The sequence below is a fragment of the Sus scrofa genome, chromosome 15 (genome assembly GCF_054392235.1).
Source record: "Sus scrofa isolate SSC_HxYL_T2T_F1_AM1 chromosome 15, Sscrofa_HxYL_maternal_Yorkshire_Landrace_v2.0, whole genome shotgun sequence".
Classification (NCBI taxonomy): domain Eukaryota; kingdom Metazoa; phylum Chordata; class Mammalia; order Artiodactyla; family Suidae; genus Sus; species Sus scrofa.
The window spans coordinates 149365089-149386262 of NC_139397.1; the positions used below are offsets into that span (position 1 = coordinate 149365089).

A 21174-nucleotide genomic window follows, 5' to 3' on the forward strand; every position below is an offset into this window, starting at 1 on the left:
GGGCCTCCTGGTCCTGAGCCAAAGCATCGTGCTGGGAGATGAGCGCCCGCTTATCCTAATTCTTGGCAGCTGCCTTTCTGGGCGAGTCCGCTCACTTTCTGTCCCCTCTCGCATCGCCCTCTGCTCTGGGCGTGCTTTCCTGCTCCAACCGCTCACTTTAGCCGCTTAGTCATTTTGGAGAAAATCAGTGAGTCAGCGCTGGACCTCAGGCACAGGACGCACCCCCCCACCCTCCTCGCAGCTTTCAATCCACATTTTGTCGTGGCCCCTGGAGGTGGCGGTCGCTTTACTAAAGGAATGCGGGGTCTGGGAGGCATGGGCACGGCGTGTTTCGAACGAGTGCATTCCTGGAGAAAGTTAAAATTAGAAAAAGCCGCTCTGCTTCCTGCCATTCAGCCGCAGTTGGCTGGTGTTTGTTTGCACAAGGATTCTTCTGCGAACAATCTGTGGTCGGTGTCTGGTGGAATGTGAGGTGAAGTCATGATTTTCGGGATGGAGGTGATCCGTTTCCATGGCGATCTTTGTGGGCGGAGTCGCTGCTTTGTTTGTGAATTCTTGTAGAATTGTGTTGGCGCGGAAGAATACTGTGGAGGGAGTTCCCGTTGTGGCTCAGCAGATTAAGAACCTGACTAGTATCCATGAAGACACGGGTTTGATCCCTGGCCTCGCTCAGTGGGTTAAGGATCCAGTGGTGTAGGTCACAGATGCAGCTCCAATTCGATCCTGAGCCTGAGAATTTCCATATGCCTCAAGTGTGGCCCTAAAAAAAAAGGCAAAAAGAAAAATATTATGGAAACAACTTTTTAAAAAAAATTTATTTACTTATTTTGGCCGTACCCGCAGTATGTGGAAATTCTCAGGCCAGGGATCGAGCCCCAGCCAGAGCTGTAACGTGAGCCACAGCAGCGGCAGTGGTGATCCTTAACCTCTTGAGCCACCAGGGAACTCCAAAATAACTCCTTTTTTCTTAGCTAGCAAGAAGGATTCTATTTTTTGAGAAAGCTCTTTAATAGGAAGTTGAACCCATGGAGTGGGGCTTCGTCCATGAACTCTGGAAGGAGCTGGCCTGGGCCCTCAGGGACTTGGCTCCAGATCTCCCTGCCTCCTCCTGGGGAGGCCACCACCCACTTCTCTTTTGGGGAACCTCTTCTGACTGGCACAGCCCAGGGGGCCACCCCCCCCAGGTTTAGCAAATAAAAATGCACTACATCCCAGGATGTTTGATTATTTGGGACACGGTTAGAGTGATAAAATTATGTATCTGAAATTCAGATTTAACTGGATGTCCTAGATTTTATCTGGAGCCCCTAAGACCCCTCTCACCCCTGGCGATACTTTGTGGCCTTGGTCTCAGTCTCTCATGGTGCCTGGTCGTCTCCCAGGTGAGAGGGTGTCGCCTGCTCCTGGCTGGCTAGCTGGTGGCACCTGTGGCTTCTCTAGGTTTGTTGCTTCCTCGTGTCATTGCCCAACTGGCAGCTCTCACGTGCTGGGGTCAAGCTGGCAGTCATGTGGCGCGGCCCATGCTGTGCCTGTTTTATGGATGGGGGGAGCATGCGCCAGGGCTTGCATCTCTGTTAAACGTCAGAGTCCTAAGCCGGAAGCCGGAGGGCACCAGAGAAATGGTGTGTCACCGTCCCCAGAGGACAGAAGGGCTCCCAGAGGTTGATGCCCAGGAAACGACAGCATCAGGAGCTCAGCTGCACTGATTGCCCAAAAGTGACATCCCTCCGGGGGGCGGGGGGTGGTGTCACTGAGACCTGGTGTCCCAAGTCTCTTGGTGGGAGCCGTGGGTAGGCAGGGCCTTGAGTGAGGAGATGGGATGAGGCGGGAGGTGGGGGGGAGCGGGGAGTTGGCGGTGGACCCAGGGGGCTGGTGGTGGGATGGGGACAAGGTGGGGAGAGCCTTGAGCTGAGGCAGGGAAGCCTGGCCCCAAGGTGGGCTGGTGGCCAGAGAGAGAAGGGCACTTTGTGTTTGGGGGAGGGGGGGGAGGATAGTCATCGAGGGCAAGGAGGTGGCCAGAGGGTGGATGCTGGAGAGATGCAGCTTGGACCATCTGGGAGACAGTTGCTCATTCGTTCCCAAACTGGCTGCAAATCACAGTACCTGGGGGACTTTCTTTTATGTTCTGGCAACAGGTGCCACTAACGGAGCATCTTAACATGGGCTGGTGCAGCAGGTGTAGGGGCTGGGATGCAGCACTGAGGGAGACAGGTGGATTCTTGCCACGTGGACCATATACATGAGCTTGTTAGAGATGCAGATGCTGGAGTTCCTATCTGGCTCCCTGGGTTATGGCCTGACTAATATCCATGAGGATGTGGGTTCAATCCCTGGCTTCTCTCAGTGGGTTAGGATCCAGCGTTGCGGTGAGCTATGGCGTAGGTCACAGATACAGCTCAGATCTGGTGTTGCTGTGGCTGTCAGTCAGCTGTAGGCTGGCAGCTGCAGCTCTGATTCGACCACTAGCCTGGAAACTTCTATATGCTGCAGGTGCAGCCCTAAAAAACAAACAAACAAACAAAAACAAAAACAAACAAAAAATACAGATGCTGATTCCTTGAGAAGATGCTTAAACAATTTACTGAGTGGCCACTGTGTCCCGGGTGCTTCCAGGTGAACCGGCTGAAAAGTCTTTGCCTTCGTGGAGCATTTTCTCGGGTGGAAGAGAAAGGAAATGAACAGATGATACACCAAGAAGCCTGGGAGTGGTCCCTGGAGCCAGGTGGAGGGCTGGGCAGAAAAGCCGTGCTGTTTTTGAGTCGGTGTGTGGTGGGCTGAGTAACGGGCTCCCAGGGGCAGTCACGTGCTGATTCCCCAAACCTGTGAATGTTCATTTCTATGGCAAGAAGGACATTGCTGTGAGATTGATTTAAGAGTCTAAGAATTCCCATTGTGGCTTGGTGGGTTAAGTACCTGACATAGCATCCTTGAGGACATGGGTTTAATCCCTGGCCTTGCTCAGTGGGTTAAGGATCCAGCGTTGCCACGAGCTGTGGTGTAGGTCACGGACTCGGCTCAGATCTGGTGTTGCTGTGGCCTAGGCTGGTGGCTACAGCTCCCATTAGCCGGAGCCTGGGAACTCCCATATGCCTCGGGTGCGGCCTTAAATAGAAAAACAAACAAAACAATCTTGAGGTGAAGAGGTTGTTACCCCGTATTATCCAGATGGACCCTAAATGTGTCGTTTTAAGAGAGAGGTGACTGCAGAGGAGCCCCTGTGATGACGGAGATAAGATTAGAGGGTGGGCTTGGGAGACGCAGGAGGGGCCACATGCCAGGGGAAGGGATTCTCCCCTTAGAGCCTCCCGAAGGCACCAGACTGGGCAGCACCCTGACGTGAGCCCAGCGAAACCAGCTTCCAGACCCTAAGAAGAAATGGGCGTTAAGCCACCAGGTTTGTGGCAGTCCATTCCAGCAGCCCTGGGAAAGTCACTCGGAAGTCTGGGGGGTCTGAGGGGGTGACTTCTGAGCAGAGCCCTGGGTGTACGTGGCTGGAGGCCAGATCTCGGGGTGCTCTCAGTTTGGGGCTGGGCGCCCTGCTGACGTGGGGGCTGGGACCACAGAGCCAAAACCGGGATCCAGGCCCAGTTCAGAGTCACGAATTCCTTGGGAACCATGAGCTCGGATGGCCCTGAGCCTGGACGTGAGCCGCGGTGAATTTATGTATTTTTAATGTAAAAATGTCAGTCGGGGTATAAATACCCTTTGCTTTTCTCTAGATTTAGCTGCGCATGCGTGTGTCTTATTAAGGCAACAGATACTTCCTTGGCTTTCTAACTTGGGCGTCTCCAGCAGGACCGCATAGCCCCTGGCTCGAATTCAGGTCACCCAGCGGTGCCTGTGTCCTGACCAAAAGGCCCAGGGGCCTCGTGCCAGCCTGGCATCGGCCATCTTTCTCATTTGAGATCCCCGAATGCAGAACTGAGATGAGGCTTTGGGGGCTGATACTTGGGGAGGGGTGGTCCCTGGAAGCAGGAGTCAGGGGGCAGGAGGATGAGACGCGGAAAAGGCGGGGTGTGAGGCAAAGGGAGTTACCGGGTTCACGGTCACCGTGATGGCTGGGGCTCCCCTGCGGTGGGGACCCTCCCGAGGAACCCGGAGAACATGCTTTAGAATCGTCCCTGGGGGACGGGGGCTGGGGCAGGCTGGGTGGGGGCCGGGGAGCCTGTGGTGGGGGTCGCCCCTGCCCGTCTGGAGGTCTCTGTCTCCTGACAGCCCAGGGAGGGGTGAGCGGTTGTACCCAAAGCCAGTATGGCGTGGTCCTAACCAAACCCAGACTTGACGGTGCCCTGTGGCCCAGGGGAAAGGCAGGTATTTCAGCCCCGTCGAGCGAGAGCTCAGCCGGCCACCGAGGTCTGTCTTCATGACTCTCGGCCACCAGCGAGGCAGAGGGTGCTCAGAGGATCGTCGGAGAAAGTTCAGGTGTGTGGGGGGAGGGGTGGGCCCGCGCAGGTGCTGTGACCCTGTGTATCGCATCCTCTCTGATGACCTGTTTGGAGCCGGGTCAGCCCAGGTGGTACCTTCTCTGCATCCCGGGAGCCCCTTTGCCATCCAGGAGGCTCTCTTCATCTTGTCCTGTACTCACACGGCCACTCTCTTGGCATCTTCTGTGTGCAGTCTTGTCTTGTAGTGAGGTACCTACTTCCTCTAACTTGCGTTTGAGGACGCGGGACGCACGTGTTTTATTGATCTTGCTGGTCCCTCTGTAGCTTGTGAGGAACAGAGCCCAAGTGAGGGTTCGAGAGATGCCAGAGTGATCTGTGGACACTGTGACCTCAGGCCACTCGAAGCCAAGGGAGCGGCAGCCCGGGGAGCTTGCACTGCATTCAGTTGTTAACCTTTCACGCCTAATTGGTGGTGGCTTATGACGAAGGTAAGAATAAGTAGCTCTCTGGAGCAGTGCCTGGGGGAGAGGGGGGCTGATGCTCGGGGTTCAGTTGGCTCCGTTGGGGAGTGGCGGGGACGGCACACAGAGCTCACCTGTCACGTCCCTTAATAACCGCCTGGACTGGCGTGTTTTGACCCACCCAATTCCACGCTCGATCTTGTTTCAGCCTATAGTTAGGAGCTGGGGCATGGCCGGGGGAGGGGGGATTTGACCCCATGGAGCTGTGCAGGTGGGCGGGGGCTGGGGAAGGTCACCCAACCCTGTGTCCACAATGCAAGCATCTCACTCCAGCAGGCAGCCAGCGGTAGCACAGCTTCTTCACATTGGCATTAAAACAGTTTTTTTCGAGTTCCCATTGTGGCTCAGCAGGTTAAGAACCTGACTAGAATCCATGAGGATGCGGGTTTGGTCCCTGGCCTCACTCAGTGAGTTAAGGATCCAGCATTACAAAAGCTGCAGCATAGGTTGTGCGTTCGGCTAGAATCTGGCATTGCTGCGACTGTGGTGTCGGCCAGCAGCTGTAGCTCTGATTAGACCCCTAGCCTGAGAACTTCCATGTGCTGCAGGTCTAGCCCTAAAAAAGACAAAAAAATTTTTTTTCAAGATTGCAATTTTTTTTTTTTTTTAAGTCTTTTTGTCTTTTTAGGGCTGCACCCGCTGCATATGGAGGTTCCCAGGCTAGGGTCCAATCAGAGCTGTAGCCACCGGCCTACACCACGCAAGATCTGAGCCGCATCTGCGACCTACAGGGCAACGCCTGATCCTTAACCCACTGAGCGAGACCAGGGATCGAACCCTATTCCTCATGGATGCTAGTCGGGTTCTCTAACTATTGAGCCATGACGGGAACTCTACAAGATTGCATTTTTTAAAAAAAATGTCTCGTTAAAAAAAAAAAAAAAGGCTATTCCTGAGGTTGGGGTCACCTGGCATCTCTGGACAACATCGTGCTTCTCTCAACAAAGAGTTTAGAATCTGAGGCTTGGTTTGGGGAAAATAAATAAAAATACAGAATGGTCTTCTTATAATCTGATCCAGGTCTCAGGGCTTCAGGAGATGTTTATTGCAGTGACTCTGTTTCTGACCCAGTTTTTGCATCTCTTTGAGGGGAGGGCGTGTGGTCTGCAAGTGGGGGCAGGGGCGGGGGAGGGAGGGTGGCCTGGGCTGCGTGGCAGATAAATCACACATCACTGGATGCTCTTAGAGAGTAGCCACGCCGCCCTTTCGCCACCAGTTTGGCTGGACTTTGCAAACCGATCATTGCCCCAGTCCAACCGCAAGGCGGACCGCGGCCCCCAAGCCCGCTTTGCAAAGCTGAACAGGGAAGGGGCCTCTCGGGGCCCTTAGTCTGGGTGAGTCAGGCGTGGAGGGAATTTGGGTCACCCGGAAAGGCCCACTTGGGCTGCTCCAGCCGCATCTCGCCCTCTCCTGCCTCTTTCACCGTTGCTAAGGTGGGAGGTTGCCGGGGTGAAGATTTGACCCCCAGGAAGAAGAATTCGCAGGTCAGAGGGTGGGTGGTCCGAGGTGGGGACGCGCTGTCTGTGGTCAGGGAGGGGCGAGGAAACAGCCGGGCAGCCCCAAGGCAGGAGCTGGCTGTTGGGATTCTGGCAGAAAGGGACCAGCGCTGGATACCACCGTGCAGGGGCCAAGGCTGTCACCCAAGGCCGGGTGAGCAAAGGTGCCCATCCCGTGGTCACACATGCAGGGCCAGAGCCAGGAGAGCCAGGATTCGAGGCTCTGTTTCCAGCAGGGTCTGAGCTTCCAGGCAGGGACTTGTCCCAGTATTTTCAGCCTCCTCTATGTAGGTAGGGAGCCTCTTTGCTCTGTGCATCTCCAAGGACCGGCACAGGCACTCCCTCCTTTGGTCATCAATACCAGGCAGGATATTGCCCTTCTTCCTGCTTCAGCAGACTTGGGGGGCGGTTGTCATTTCTGTCTCGGAAGGAGGGAAGAAGGAAGCAGCGCCGTGCTGGAACGGGGCTGGCGTTCTTCGCCTGCCCATGCGGGCATCCTGCCTGCAGCCCGCTTTGTCTTCCTTTGTTGTCTTCGCCTTTGACCTTTATTCTGCTCATCAAGGGCCCCGGGGGCTACTTTGCTAAGTGGGTTGTGACCCCAGCCTCCAGCCGTGACCTCGGGCAGTCATTGAAACCCTGTTGAATCTCAGCGCCCTCGTCCGCTACGCTACAAGGGCCACAGTGATGCCAGCCTTGCCCACCTCCAGCATCCTGGAGGCCAGACGGACAAGCACATCCTCAGTACGGGCATTGATGATACCGGTGGTTTCAGAGTGTGGTTCGGGGTCCGGCAGTAGCCCCCTCCTCTGGGAGCGAGTGCGACATGCACAGTCTCAGGCCCAGCCCGGGCCTCGGGGATGGAGACAGGCCGTCTGTGTTTTAACAAACTCTCCAGGCAAGTCTGGCATGTGCTCGTGTTGGACAACCGCTGCTTAATTCAAATTTAATTCACATTCAATTCTCAGCCTAAATTTATGCTATAAGCATTTTGCAAGGTGTCTACTGTGTATTTGGTGCTAAAGGTCTGGTCTTTTCTACGAAACAGAAACAGATTCACAGACGTAGAGAACAGACGTGCGGTTGCCAAGGGGGAGGGAGCGGGGCGGCCGGGGAGTTTGGGGTGAGCAGATGCAAACTATTCCATTTGGGATGGATTAACGACGAGGTCCTGCTGCACAGCATGGGGAACTCTCTCCAGTCTCTTGGGATCGACCAGGATGGAAGATACTGTAAGAAAGGGAATGTAGAGGTTCCCGTCGTGGCTCAGCGGGTTAAGACTCCAACTAGGATCCATGAGGACGCAGGTTCCATCCCAGGCCTCGCTCAGTGGGTGAAGGATCCGGTGTGCCGTGAGCTGTGCTGCAGGTCGCAGACGTGGCTCGGATCTGGCCTGGCTGTGGCTGTAGTGGAGGCCGGCAGCTGCAGCTCCAATTCAACCCCTCGCCTAGGAACCTCCATATGCTGCAGGTGCAGCCCTGAAAAGAAAACAGGGAGTTCCCATCGTGGCTCAGCGGTAACGAACCTGACTAGTATCCATGTGGACAGGGGTTGGAGCCCTGGCCTCCTCCTTCAGTGGGTTAAGGATCCAGCATTGCTGTGAGCTGCAGTGTAGGTCACGGATGTGGCTTGGATCTGGCATTGCTGTGGCTGTGGTGTAGGCTCCAGTTCGACCCCTAGCCTGGGCACTTCCACATGCTTCAGGTGTGTCCCTAAAAAGAAAAAAAAAGAAGGAAAAGAATGTACATATATATAATGTGTGTGTGAGAGATTGGGTTGCTTTGCTGTGTGGCACAAATTGGCACAACATTGTAAATCAACTTATCTTCATAAAAAAGAAAAGAAAATACATTCAGGCCAGAATCAGATTGTCCAATGGATGTGCTTTACCTGGAGCTGCTGTATTAAAAAAGTAAATATATTCTTTTTTTTTTTTTTCAAAAAAGATCTGGCCTTTGATGTTTCAAAGAAGAAGAGGCCAGGGCCCTGCCCGCAGCATGCTCCTCGGGCTGGTGGAGAAGGGAAGGGTATCCTCTCACAGGATAGGGAGAAAAAAGATGAAGTAGGGGAAAAAAAAAAAAAAGAGTGCTCTCTCACTCTTGGATGTGGCGAGCGCTGGCTGTCACCGGAGGAAGCCGGGGGCCAGGGTGCCATCAGGTCATAACAGCGCAGGTCACCAAGCCAGTGCAGGGCAGGGCTGGATCCGCGCGTCTGGGGACCATCTCAGAAGCCCTCCGTGTCCAGGCTGCCTCCCACCCCGTGGCACCTCGCACCCCCGGTCCCGGGCGGTGCCGGCTCCCCGTTTACTAAGAAAAGGTTACGGTCCGAATCTAACGCGCAGGACTTGTGCAGGCAGCGCTGCTTCATCAGCGTTTAAGGGCTGCTTGTCAAGACATTGGATTGAAACCTCCAGCCCCCCTGGGAACCCCGCGCTGGGCCCCAGATCCGACATCAAATTCCCTGAGTAATTGGTCAGTGGGTGGAAAACATTAAAGCCTGGGGGAATTCGGGGTTTTTTAATGGGAAATGCCGGTGTCCATGGATCTTCCGTTCTTCCTCCGTCGGGTGCAGATCTGAGCGGGGGTCTGGCAGCTGTGTCTGGCGCGGACCCCAGCCCAGGCCTCCTCTTTATTCCCCTTTGAAAGCCAAGTGAGGACACAGAGGCAGGCAGAGCGGCCGAGCCCCGAATTCTGCTGGAGTTCTGTTAGCTGCTCCTTCAATGTTTCATGGGCTCTCGTTTGCCAGCCTGCTTTTAAGGGACGCCCCCTCGACAGCATCTTTATGAAATATTCCGTTGACCCGTCCCGGGAGCTGCTCATCGCACCTGATGATTTATAGAATAATTAAATCCCTAAACGTGTCCATCGTGAGGCCCCGCCAGCTCCATCCAGTGGGAGCAGAAGCCCAGAGGAGGACAAAGCTGCTTCCTGGCCACAAGTGCGGGTGTCCCCATTAGCTGAGTAGGGGTCCAGGTGCCACAGCACCTCCTGTGGCCACACACGAAGCCTCCACCCTCCTTCCGGCTCTGCCAGGGAGGGAGGGTGTGACGGCGAACTAATTAATGCACCAACGTGACACGGGGTCGGGCACCAGGTGGGGACCCGCAGACGAGGGTGAAAGGATGGACGTGAAAATGAAACCACGGCAGGTGTCCGGCTGGTGGGGGTCTCGGTCCCCCGCCTTTTGTGCTTTATATTCAGTCTCGGTTCCATCCAGGAGGGAGGAAAGGATATTCCTTAACCTCTTCGTGCTCTGTAACATTTGAAATATTACGCAATGTTAGGAGGGTGGGTGAACAGTTCTGGAAACTGTGTGAGAAAATTTCGCCGTGTAAATCAGGCGCGATTTCAGACACTTCCTCTGGGCGGCATCGCCCACCCCACGCCTGAGTGCTGGTTCAGTGAACAGTGCGCCTAGTATTTCTTTTGAGAGCGTGGCATCCAAAGGTTCTGCCTCCAGTAGTGTGGTTTTCTCAGTGTTGTGAATTGGTTGCCTTGTAGGGTAAACAGTGAAAGGCCAAGGGTGAAGTCCAAGGCCAGGCCGTGGGAGCCCCCCGCGCCCGGAGTCTGCCTTGAGCACCACTCGCAAAGGGCCCCGTGCTAACTTGTGCTCAGGGGTGGTGGGTGGGCCCTGTGACGCTGCAGGCAGTCCGGTGCCCCCTCTCTTGAGGTTGGAGCCCGCTCCAGGAAACAGTTTCCGGTGGAGGAAGTTTACCTTGGGGCCATTCCTGTGTCCCTTTCTAGTGACACCTCCCCTTTGTTGTCCTTCCCTGCCCTCTTGCCACCTCAGATCCCACCCACCTGCCGCCTGGCCAGCTCTCTGGCATCCCGCATGGGCCGTGCCCACTGCCCACCTCCCTGTGACTTGAGGGTACCTTGGCCTGTCCCTCTGCCCCATGGCGTCCAGAGGGCTGGTGTAGATTTGGGCCTGCACACTTTTTCTGTGAAAGGCCAGACAGTATTTTGGCTTCGTGGCCCATCAGGGCTCTGTGGCGGCTGCTCTGTGTCATTGACGCATAAAAGAACCATAGACTAGATGTCAGTGAACAGGTGTGGCCGTGGGTTGGGTTCAGTAAAACTGTATTTCCTGGTACTGCAACCTGAATTTCCTGTAGTCTTCATGTCCTGAAATATTGCTTTGATTTTTTTTCTAGCTATTGAGATACTCTTTGGAGTTCCCGTTGTGGCTCAGTGGGTTACAAACCCAACTAGTATCCGTGAGGATGTGGGTTCGATCCCTGGCCTCGCTCAGTAGGTTAAGGATCTGGTGTTTCTGCGAGCTGTGGTGTAGGTCCTGGATGCGGCTCAGATCCCACGTGGCTGGGGCTGGGGTGTAGGCTGGCAGCTACAGCTCTGATTCAACCCCTAGCTGGGGAATTTCCATATGCCGCAGGTGTGGCCCTAAAGAGAAAACTAAATTAAAAAATAACAATGAATAAATAGTTTTTTAAAAAGGAAACTCTGCTTTGTTCATGGGCAGAGACAGGCGACAGGCAGGATTTGGCTCTGCTTTGTGCCTTCGTGCCACTGCTTTGGTGCTTTTCAGGTGCAGTTGGGGTGAGGATTGGGGGGAACCGTTCCTGCCACAGAGAGATTCCAGTTGAATCTGAAAGGAACCTTTGGCGATTGGCTCCCCACGTGTTCATCATGATGCTGGCAGCCTGTGGAGTGGACTTAGCAGTTTCCCAGTTTCCCCAGAGCCACCATGCTGTGAAACACTGCACTGGGCACCAGTGTGGATGCAGGGCCACTGAGCACGTGCTGGGATTGTTGGAATCCTGCAGGAAGGTTTGGGCTCAGTGACACCAGGAGCACACGGGACCCACCCCCAGGGGCCTGACCCTGCAGCGTGCACAGCACAGCTCATGTGGCCTTAACGCCGGCCAAGCTCTTGGTTGAGGCGGATGGGAGTTTACAGAGCGTTTTTGAATCTGTCGCTTTCATGGCAGCTCTGGAGACAGGAAGCCTCAGATTGCCCTCTCCCGTTCTGCAGATCAGTGGGGTTAGTTTGCTGGGGTGCGTAGCAAAGGACCCCAGACTGGGGGGCTTTAACAGCAGAAACGCATCATCTCACAGTTCTGGAGGCTGAAAGTCTCAGGCAGAGTCCAAGGGTGGGTCGCTTCTGAGTCCTGGGGGAGGAGCTGTTCCAGGCCCCTCCCGTCCTTCTGCTGGCTCCCTGGCAACCCTGGGCATCCCTCTGCAGCGGAGGCATCACCCTGACCCCTGCCCTCGTCTTCACGTGCAGTCCTCCCTGTGCATCTGCCTCCCAGTTTCCCCCTTTGCGAAGGTACCAGTTATTTTGCGTCTGGGAAATGGGCTTCAGGGGAGAAGGAACGCGGATGTGGGCGGTCAAGGCCGTTGGCCACAAGGAGATGCTCTTTCTGGGGAGACTCCATGGCCTCGCCAGCCCCCGACCACTTCCCGCCCTTCCTGAAGGGCCTGCAGGTGGACCTGTGCGGAGGTCCAAGGCCCCGCAGTGTGAACACCTGGTCGGAGTGTGAGAAAGTCCCCTCCTCCAGCCTAGATATGGGGGTTGGGGTTTATAAAGAAAAGGAGGCACCCAAGCTCTTAGGTAGGCTGGTATGATAACTCAAAAAAAATAAAATAAATGAAAGAAATGCATTCTGTACTCACCGTAGAAGCAAGTGGAAGGTTAGAGAAGGCTGAAGAAGCAGAAAACACCACAAACCACTTCCCAGAGGCCACCCCCCACCCCCCAGGCCTTTCCAGCCCTGTCCCCCCTTTAACTCATAGGCAGAATCTTTGTGGTACCACGGGCGCTCTGGGGAGGACCCCGAGGTGGCAGACACGTCCCAAATTCACGTGACGGGTCAACAGCGGCCCTATGGGAACACCTTCTCCCCACCCCGAGTCTTCTCTTCTCGGGATCTTAACTCTTGTGTGTCATTTGAATAATCCCATTAGCCGGTTGTTGCCTTTTTCGGGCTGTTCATTGATTTCACTGGAGTTTTTCCTTTCGCCTTTGTATGGTCTTTTTTTTCTGGCCCGCCCACAGCAAGCAGAAGTTCTCGGGCCAGGGATCCAGCCCATGATACAGCAGTGGCAATGCCAGGTCCTTAACCCACAGCGCCACCAGGGAGCTCCCCGCCTGTGTGGTCCCCTCGTCTGCTCAGGTCTGTCTCTACCTCGAGAGCAGCCACACGCCCTGATTTTCTCTTTCCTTCTGAGCCTCCGTCGCCTCCTTTGCGCCTCTCTGCACATCTGGAATTCATCCCACTGTGGAAGCCCCCAGGGGAGGCGATGTTCTCAAGACCAGCCAGCTGTCCTGGTGTCTCAGGGGCCAATTCTTGCCCCCTTACGATGCTCCTTGTAATTGCATGTGAACTCTTTACGCGGGGGAGGGTCTGTTCAGGGCTGACTGTTCGGGGGAGGCTGTTGATTTAGGGAAGGGATCCAGGAGGACAGTTCCGCCTCCTGCTTCACAGCCTGGCCAGGTGCAGGCTTCCTGCAAAGCAGCTCCGTGACTCGGTCCAGTAGGTCAGCCTCGGGCCCGTGCTCACGGGGGTCGTGGCGTGGTGGTAGCGTCAGCCTCGCTGTGCATCACTTGTTTAAGAATCTGTCCCCGACGTGGGCTCCGTACTCTGTTAGTTACCAGGCAAATGACCAGCGCGTGGGGAGGAGGCCCCGCAGCTGGCGAGGTGTCAGGAGCACATCTGGGGTTAGCTGATGCGATTATTCTCTTGAGCCAACACCATCAGCGCCTGTGGGAGAAGCGGCGGCAGGTGAGGGAAGACGACGTAGCATGGGAGGAAAAAAAGCAAAAAGAGCCCCTGTGGCAGGCTGGGCCCCCGGAAACCAGCTGTGTGACACCGATCCCTGTGCAGGTTCACTGGGGCACATGCTTGGGCTCGGCACACTTGGAAGGGACCGGGGTGGGGGCCAAGGGAAGGCCTTGGAGACCGCCCGGCGCTCCCAGCCCTGGCATGGTCCTTCATCTTGTCTGGGTTGAGAAGGGGTGAAGGGCATCCATTCACCCCCCCCCTCCCCCGCCACGGGCGGGGGCCTGACCTGGGGGAGGAGGGCCTCTTTCCAGGAGGCGGTTGTAGGCCGGGTCCCTCTGGCCACCAGGCTCCTGGCAGCAGCTGGGATGGAAAGGGGTCCGGGGCCACCCCCTGGCAGCCCCCTCACCTCCCCGGGTAAATGCAGTTTAGAACATCCTGTGCTCTGGGTGTGGGAGGGTCTTGGAGGGCACAGGTGGAAATGAGGTCTTCCGCTGAATGAGACTCTGCGTCTTAGTCGCGTTTCCCCTTTTGTCTCGCAGCATCTTCCTTCTCTGGACCGAAGCCCGGGTCCTGGGACCGGTCCTCTGACGTCGCAAGCTGTTGCAGGTAAGTGATGCAGACGGAGCGTCTGATTGAGTGGCCGTGTGGGGGGCTGAGTCCTGCCCCAGAGCCCTTCAGGTGGGAGAAAGAGCTTCCCGCGACCCTTCGCAGCCTTTCCTGGCTCTGCAGGCATCTCCCTCACAGCCCTGTCTTCACATCCTTGGCAACGCCCCGTGTCCCCGGCACAAGAAGGTCAGATGTCACCAGTGTGCCTGGCACCAGCCAGTTCCCAGAACAGTCCCTGGTTTCTGTTTACCTCGGTGACTTCCCCTTCTGTGGCCAGTGGAACGTTCTCGCTCTACCCAGAAACCAGCTTGTCCTCTGTCCTGACAGCCGTGGGACGGAGCCCAGGTTGGCTGTCCTGTGGTATTTGCACAAAGGAGTTATTCTTAAAACCTAAGAGGCTCTGCATTTCCCAGACAATGGCCACCAATGATGCGACGCGATGCCCTGTGCCTCCGGGAGAGGTTTGTCCTGGAAGAAGTTCAGTGGCAGGACATGTGAACGGAAGTATTAGCAGGTGTTCAGGAGGAAGAGGGGAGAAAGTAGCCTGGGAGAGCGTTTTCGGGTGTTTTCTGGGCTGTTCTTGATCTTTATTCCCTGGGGCTGGCAACAGTAGGAAACCCTCTTTTGTGAAATCGGTTGGGTTAGATCAGGTAATATGGGGCAGGCTTCATGTTTTAAACCAACCAAGGAGGAGTTCCCGCTGTGGCACGGTAGGTTAAGAATCGACTGCAGTGGCTTCAGTCACCGTGGAAGCTCAGGTTCGATCCCCGGCCCAGCACAGTGGGTTAAAGGATCTGGTGTTGCTGCAGCTGTAGTGTAAGTCACAGCAGTGGTTCAGATTCAGTCCCTGGCCTGGGAACTTCTTTATGCAGAGGGTGCAGCCAAAAAACAACCAAAAAAAAACCCATGACACTTGCCTCATAGGGTGAAAGGATTGGATCTACTTAAAAGTCTAATTAAAAGGGATCCTTTGCAGGCTCGGGTGGAAGAGGGGCGTGGAGATGGAAGTGCCCAGAGGCTGCTTCCTTTCAGGGTCCGGTTTGAATAAGAAAAGCTTGGATTAGTTCAGGTTATTCTTTATGTTCTTCTTTAAACCGCGTGTATCTTGTTCAGCTGGGGGAAGCTGATTGAATTTTGTTCCAACTTTCTTCCCTCCCCGGCTTTTCCATCACATCTCTTTGTTTTCCAGTAAGGTTTGTGCTTTCGGACAGAAAGAATGTTTGGGGATCAGCTGCAGGTTATGACCTGGGGGCTTTCAGTAGTGAAGGCAGGAATTCGGGAGTGTTCTGGTCCCAGGGTCAATCCTTACCCCACTGCGGTCTTAAGAGACTTAAAATACTTCTGCCCCAGAAGCCGCCAGCAGCAAGGCGGTGCCCTGGAGGCTGCGATCTGTTTGGGTTGCGGTGAAAGTCATCCACATTCCTGGCATTCTTTGGAGCTGGCATCGGAGGAGTGCTGGGGTTTCTGAAATCCACCAGCAAGAACGCAGCCTGGTTCTTTGCAGATAACCGTGATGGACACTGGTGCTGGTGCAGCATGGCTCCCTGTCTGACCCCACGTGGTCCATCTCTGGGTTTGGAGTTGGGGTCTGGCTTGGCCACTGCGGACCCCCTGCCAAGCAAAGCTGAAGGAGGTCCATCCGGGCCCCCGCTCGGCCTCCGTGGTTCCCTGGGGGTCACTTAGGTGGTTTGCTTTGTCTGGCACTGAGCCAGGGTCCCAGGGCAGGGACCTCAAGGAAGAGGAGGCAGGAGGTGGGAAGGGGGCTTCCATCCCAGGACGAGTGGCTTGTCTCCATCTAGTCATTCGCTTTTGTTTGCCTTGGGGATGGAGAGTGGCCTGCGGCCATGGGGGATTTAGGGAGTGGGTGTGTGTCTCCCAGCATGTCAGTTGACCGTCTGGTGGCCGTGGCCAGAAGAGGGTCTTGACACATTTGGCCTATTTCTGTGGCGTTTTCCTCCAGACACATAAACGCAAAGTGCAAACATTTTTGCTTCTGAGTATTCACGATCTGATTTGTCCCAAGTTCGTCCTGAGACAGAACATCCTGAGGTTTCCATTTCTACGTTCCGCGTTTTGCTGCTGCCCGATTTTGCGATTTGCGTGTCGTTCCACCACCTCGGGGTCCGCTTCCTAACCTGTTTCTGATCCCACCGTTATCACCGGCAGGAATGGTTTCCGAAAGTGCCCGGGGAAGCAGCTGTCAAGGTGAGGGGCCAGGTGGGAGAGCAGGGGCTCTGGTTCCCTTCGCTTTAAGACCAGCGTGACGGACCCGTGTCACCAGCGAATGACAGGACTTGGCCCGACATCCCCCCAGGGACTGTGCCAACCATGGAGGAGTTGGGTGGGGAGACCGGGCTCCGAGGCCAAGGCTGACTCCCACGACCCAGCCTCGGCTCAACCCCTCCACATACTGTATTTCCTTCAGCCCGGGAACACAATACACGTCTACCCATTTTGCAGGCAAGAGTCGTCGAGGCTCAGAGAGCACCTCGTTCGAGTTCAGGTTCAGAGGGGTATTACTAAGCCCGTCTGTGGGCCCCAAGCCATCCTCCCTTCCTGGGGGGTTACATGGGCAGAGGGGAGAAGTGTCCCTGGGTCTTGCTGTGGTCAGTCGAACTCAGTTTTGAGCCACAAACATGAGCCACGTAGGTAACTTTTAAAGTAAATATCAACGGGGGGAAGTACATTTTTCCTCTTAGAACTATAAATTTATGTAAAACAGGGATACCGTGAAGAAAGGAGCTGGGTGATCATAAGGGCAGGTGCCATCCAGGAGGTCCCGTCGTGGCGCTGTGGTTAACGAATCCGACTAGAAACCATGGGATTGCGGGTTCGATCCCTGGCTTTGCTCAGTAGGTTAAGGACCCGGCGTTGCCCTGAGCTGTGGTGTAGGTCGCAGACACATCTCGGATCCCGTTGCTGTGGCTGTGGTGTAGGCCGGCAACTATAGCTCCGATTCGACCCCTAGCCTGGAAACCTCCATATGCCACGGGAAGCGGCCCTAGAAAAGGCAAAAAGACAAAAAAAAAAAAAAAAAAAAAAAAAAAAAAAAAAAAAAAGGCAGGTGCCGTCTGGCTGCCCAGACTTGTCTGTCCACACTCTGTAGGGGGAACTCTGGCCGGGCACCGTCTGCCTGGACCACGCGGATAATCACTGACAAATTCTCTCTCGTCAGGAGTTACTTTTCAGACCGAGAACCTCCAAATATTCTGATTTTGTGCGGGGTTTTGTTTTGTTTTTTGTCTTTTGGGGGCTGCACCTGCGGCCCATGGAGGTTCCCAGGTTAGGGGTTGAATTGGAGCTGTAGCTGCCAGCCTACACCACAGCCACAGCAACCCTGGATCCAAGCCACATCTTCGACCCACACTGCAGCTCATGGCAATGCAGGATCCTTAACCCACTGAGCGAGGCCAGGGATTGAACTTGCATCCTCATGGATACTAGTCGGGTTCATAACCGCTGAGCCCCAACCGGAACTCCTTGTTTTATTTATTTGATGTGAAATTCACATAGCATTCAATTAACCATTTTACCTCCACCTGGTCTGAAAGCTTTTTCATCACCCCAGAAGCATACCTCCTTCTCATGAAGTAACTACTCTCATTGTCCCCTGTCCCCACCCCCCAGCAGTCAATAATTGGTTTACTTTTGAGGTTTGAATTGGGTGCCAGTCTGTACATAGGGAGATCCTGCTTTGGGGACAGAGCAGCAAAGCCCAGCATCCTTAACTGCAGACACCAGGCCTGCAGGGCTGCTCTGGAGGGAGACCTGACATTGCACTTATCAGGTGACCTGCTGGGGAGAGGAAGGACCTGGCCCTGGCCGTGCATCGCCCGGATGCGAAGCAGTGTTCAACTGCATCAGTAGGCCTCCCCTGGGTGCTGCCTCCTTAAAGTAAAGGCTGCAGTTGACTGGGTGAGGTGAGGAGCTGCAGGAGGGGGTGAAGCCCGGGCATGAGGGCAGGTAAGAAATCCGCAAGCGTTCAGCTAAAAAAGGGGCACCTGCATTCTTCTTAAAAGCCTCGTGTTTCGTCTCCTCACCAGCCTGCCTTTTCACCCTTTGTAAAGCAGGCATGTCCTGAGGACAGATGCGACATTTTTAGCATATTTGAGGCTGTGGAGATAAAAGATGTGAGTGGCAGGAAGATTCCACTGTTGTTTATTTTAAGAGGCCTCCAGTCTCCTGCCGAAACCTGCTTGGACTACAAAGAACTTCGAAATCGAATCGGAAAACCCTAGTTCCCAGATCTCTGGCTCCAGGCTTCCTCTTTTGTTAGCTCATTATTTAAAGCCGACTGGACTGACTGCAATTTTGGAAGGACAGAGGGAGTGCATTCCATTCTTGGGTCAGAAAAATGTCTGTGCAGGAGTTGCTGCTGTGGCTCCGTGGGTCACGAACCCGACTTGTAACCATGAGGATGCAGGTTCGATCCCCGGCCTCGCGCGATGGGTTAGGGATCCGGCATTGCCATGTGCTGTGGCGTAGGTCACAGATGTGGCTCTGATCTGGCATTGTGGTGGCAGTGGTGTAGGCCAGTAACTACAGCCCTGATTGGACCCCTAGCCTGGGAACTTCCATATGCTGCACTTTTGGCCCTAAAAAGTGGAAAAAAGAGAAAAGAAAAATGTTTCTGCAGAGAGCTTTGATTTTTGCTAAGCATAGACAAATCTCAGTTGCACGCAAGCATTTTGCATAAACGAATTTCCCTGGACCTCGGTTTTCTCATCTGTAAAGATGGAGCCACTCTCACAAGGTTCTCAAAGATTAGAAGGAATTGAATATGCACGCAGACTTGCTCAAGAGGAAAATATGGCACGATTCTTGGAAAGATCCAGAGATTTCAGGGGATCTGGGAACCAGGATTTGAGAAATGAAACTGCTCTTCAAGAATTGAACTGGAGGAGTTCCCGTCATGGCTCAGTGGTTAACGAACCTGACTAGCATCTATGAGGATGTGGGGTTGATCCCTGGCCTTGCTCCATGGGTTAAGGATCTGGCGTTGCTGTGAGCTATGTATGGTGTGGGTCGCAGACACAGCTCGGATCCTGCATTGCTGGGGCTGTGGTGTAGGCTGGCAGCTGTATCTCTGATTAGACCCCTAGCCTGGGAACCTCCATATGCCACAGGTGCAGCCCTGCAAAGCAAAAAGAACAGAACTGCGTGTTCCCCCAACCTGTGCTTCTTACCATGTCACCTGGCCTCTGCTGCCCAACTAGCATGCACCTGGCCTAGGAATGGCCACCAGCCAAGGCCAGCAGTGCTGTGCAGGACCTGCGCCAGAGCTGCTTTTTGCTCTTGCCTTTCCCAGCACCCTGCTCTTGGGCTCCCTCACCCTTTTGAGCCAGTCCTCAATGGCTGGGTCAGCAGGCAGGCAGTGGATTGGCTCACCTGTACGTGGTGCGAGGGGACTGGGCCATGGCATGTCCAGGCTTGGGAATGTGCCTGGACCAGGCGGTGATACTCCCAGGAAAGTGAGGACATGGTACCCATGCATCCTTTCCTGGGCTTTATGCCACGTGGCTTCTCTGAATGCGCAGCTGATGGAGGCCACGGGGCTGCCCGTCCCGAGCACGTCACATGGCTTCTCAAGTGCTTTGTCCTCCTGACCTCAGGCTGCCACTGCCGGGCCCCAGAGGTCAGGAGAGGGGTTCACACGCCCCGCTGGCGAGAGTAAACAGTTTGGGGCCCTCTTGCCCGGAAGTCAGCAGCTGGCCTGGGCGGCAGCCGAGCAGGGGATCCAGCCTAGCTTGGCTCGAGGGATAAGCCTCTCCTGTCCCAGTGACGTGGCTGCAGGTCCTGGAGTCCTGTGAGTGGTACACGCAGGGTCCCCTTCCTTCTACTCTGTCCCAGTGGGAAGGGACCCGAGAGGCCCCCGAGCTCGGCATTCAGCAGAGGAGGAAGCAGAGACTGACAGGCCAGTGCCATGCAAGGTCACCGTGTCACCACCATGTGTCTTCCCGGATGACCGGCCAGCTGCCCAGCCCGTCCGCCCGGTGGGATCCACCTTATTCTGTGTCTGGGTTGTGCGCCGGCCGCCGTGACTCCTGGGGGACAGGAACCCCATTCCTGGGCAGCCCTGAACTTCGCGTTCAGTAAACACTTGCTGTTTCCGTGTACGAGCTGGGATGCCCAGCCTCATCTCTCTGTAGGCGACTTTCTAAAGAATAAGCCCCCAGCCTTAGCAGATTCCGCAAATGATGTGGGTCCTCAGAGCCCCTGACCTGGAGGAAGACCGAAGACCGCCTGGGGAGAAGGTGGCCCGAGAAAAGCCCGAGTTGGTCTGCCCTTGAGCAGGAGCGTTGCGCCCAAACTGTAATGCAACTCTTTGCTCCTCCTCGGGTTATCATTGCTCTTGCTGGGCGTTCAGTCCCCATGGTATTTGCTCATTTGCAGAGCGGGAGAGCCGTGGCTTAGGGAAATGTCCTCTGGATTTTAGCTGAGCTGGGGCTTGCTCTGACCCACACCTGAAAATCGGAGATGCTGTGCAGGTGGGGGACAGGGACCCAGGGCCCGGTCCGGTCACCAGCGGGCCCACCATCCGTGGGTCAGCGGATGGAGAGGGGGCCCCCTGAACTGTCAGGCTGCTGGGCCTTCAGGTCTTGAGCGCCTTGAGCAGCTCCGGAAGAGAATTTATGGATCTCAGAGGAGGGTGGGTTTCTCTTCTGTGCTGTGTGTGGTCTGAGGCCACAAGGCAGAGGAAGCCTCGGGAGGAAATGGCATTGTCCGCTGTTTGGGGAGCCCTCCTGTGGGCTCGTTTTCTACTCGCTGTCAACTTGCAGAGCTTTCTTGATTTCTCCTGGCTCTCCTCCCAGAGGTGGCTGGAGCCAGGTAGGAATCAGCAGCCTAAGTCTTCTCATGGGCGAGGGAGGGAGCTGGTGCTCCAGAAGCAGTGATTCCACAGAGTTCTCACAGACCTTCTGACCTTGACGCCAGCATGCAGGTCCCCACAGCAAAAGACCTGGGATGGTGGTGGAAGGCTGGGCAGCGTTCTAGAACCATCCTTCAGTGGAACAAGTGCCCTGGCTGCAGCAGTCCTGGGAGGGGGTGCTGAATGGAAGCCCCTTCTGGCTGAGATCTCCAGATTTCCAAAGGACTTAATGTAACTTGAGAACCAGGCCTCCATCTACTGAAACATAAATTCTTTTTTTCCTTAAATTTTTTTGCACTTTACTGTATTTTAACTATGTCCAGTCTTTCGAGTTAGAACATGATAGAAAATAGCATTACCAAAAAAAAAAAAAAAAAAAAGTATAGGTGTTCGCATCATAGCTCGGCAGTTAACGAACCCGACTAGCATCCATGAGGACACAGGTTCGATCCCTGGCCTCGCTCAGTGGGTTAAGGGTCCGGCATTGCTGTGAGCTGTGGTGTAGGTCGCAGACGCGGCTCAGGTCCTGCAGTGCTGAGGCAGGTTTGCATGTGTCGCT

General features: G+C 55.1%; 1 protein-coding gene across 4 annotated transcripts in view; it reads left to right on the plus strand.

The window, feature by feature from the left end:
- The window catches only part of SH3BP4 (SH3 domain binding protein 4), a 91303-nt gene that overhangs the window by 24210 nt on the left and 45919 nt on the right, over positions 1-21174 (plus strand). For 3 of the 4 annotated variants that reach the window (XM_021074833.2, XM_084998781.1, XM_084998780.1), the window contains one exon: positions 13681-13747. The exons of the other annotated variant lie outside the window; for it this stretch is intronic. The gene's annotated coding sequence lies outside the window, so the exon portion shown is untranslated. The remainder of the gene's footprint in view (positions 1-13680; positions 13748-21174) is intronic. 4 annotated transcript variants of the gene reach the window in all.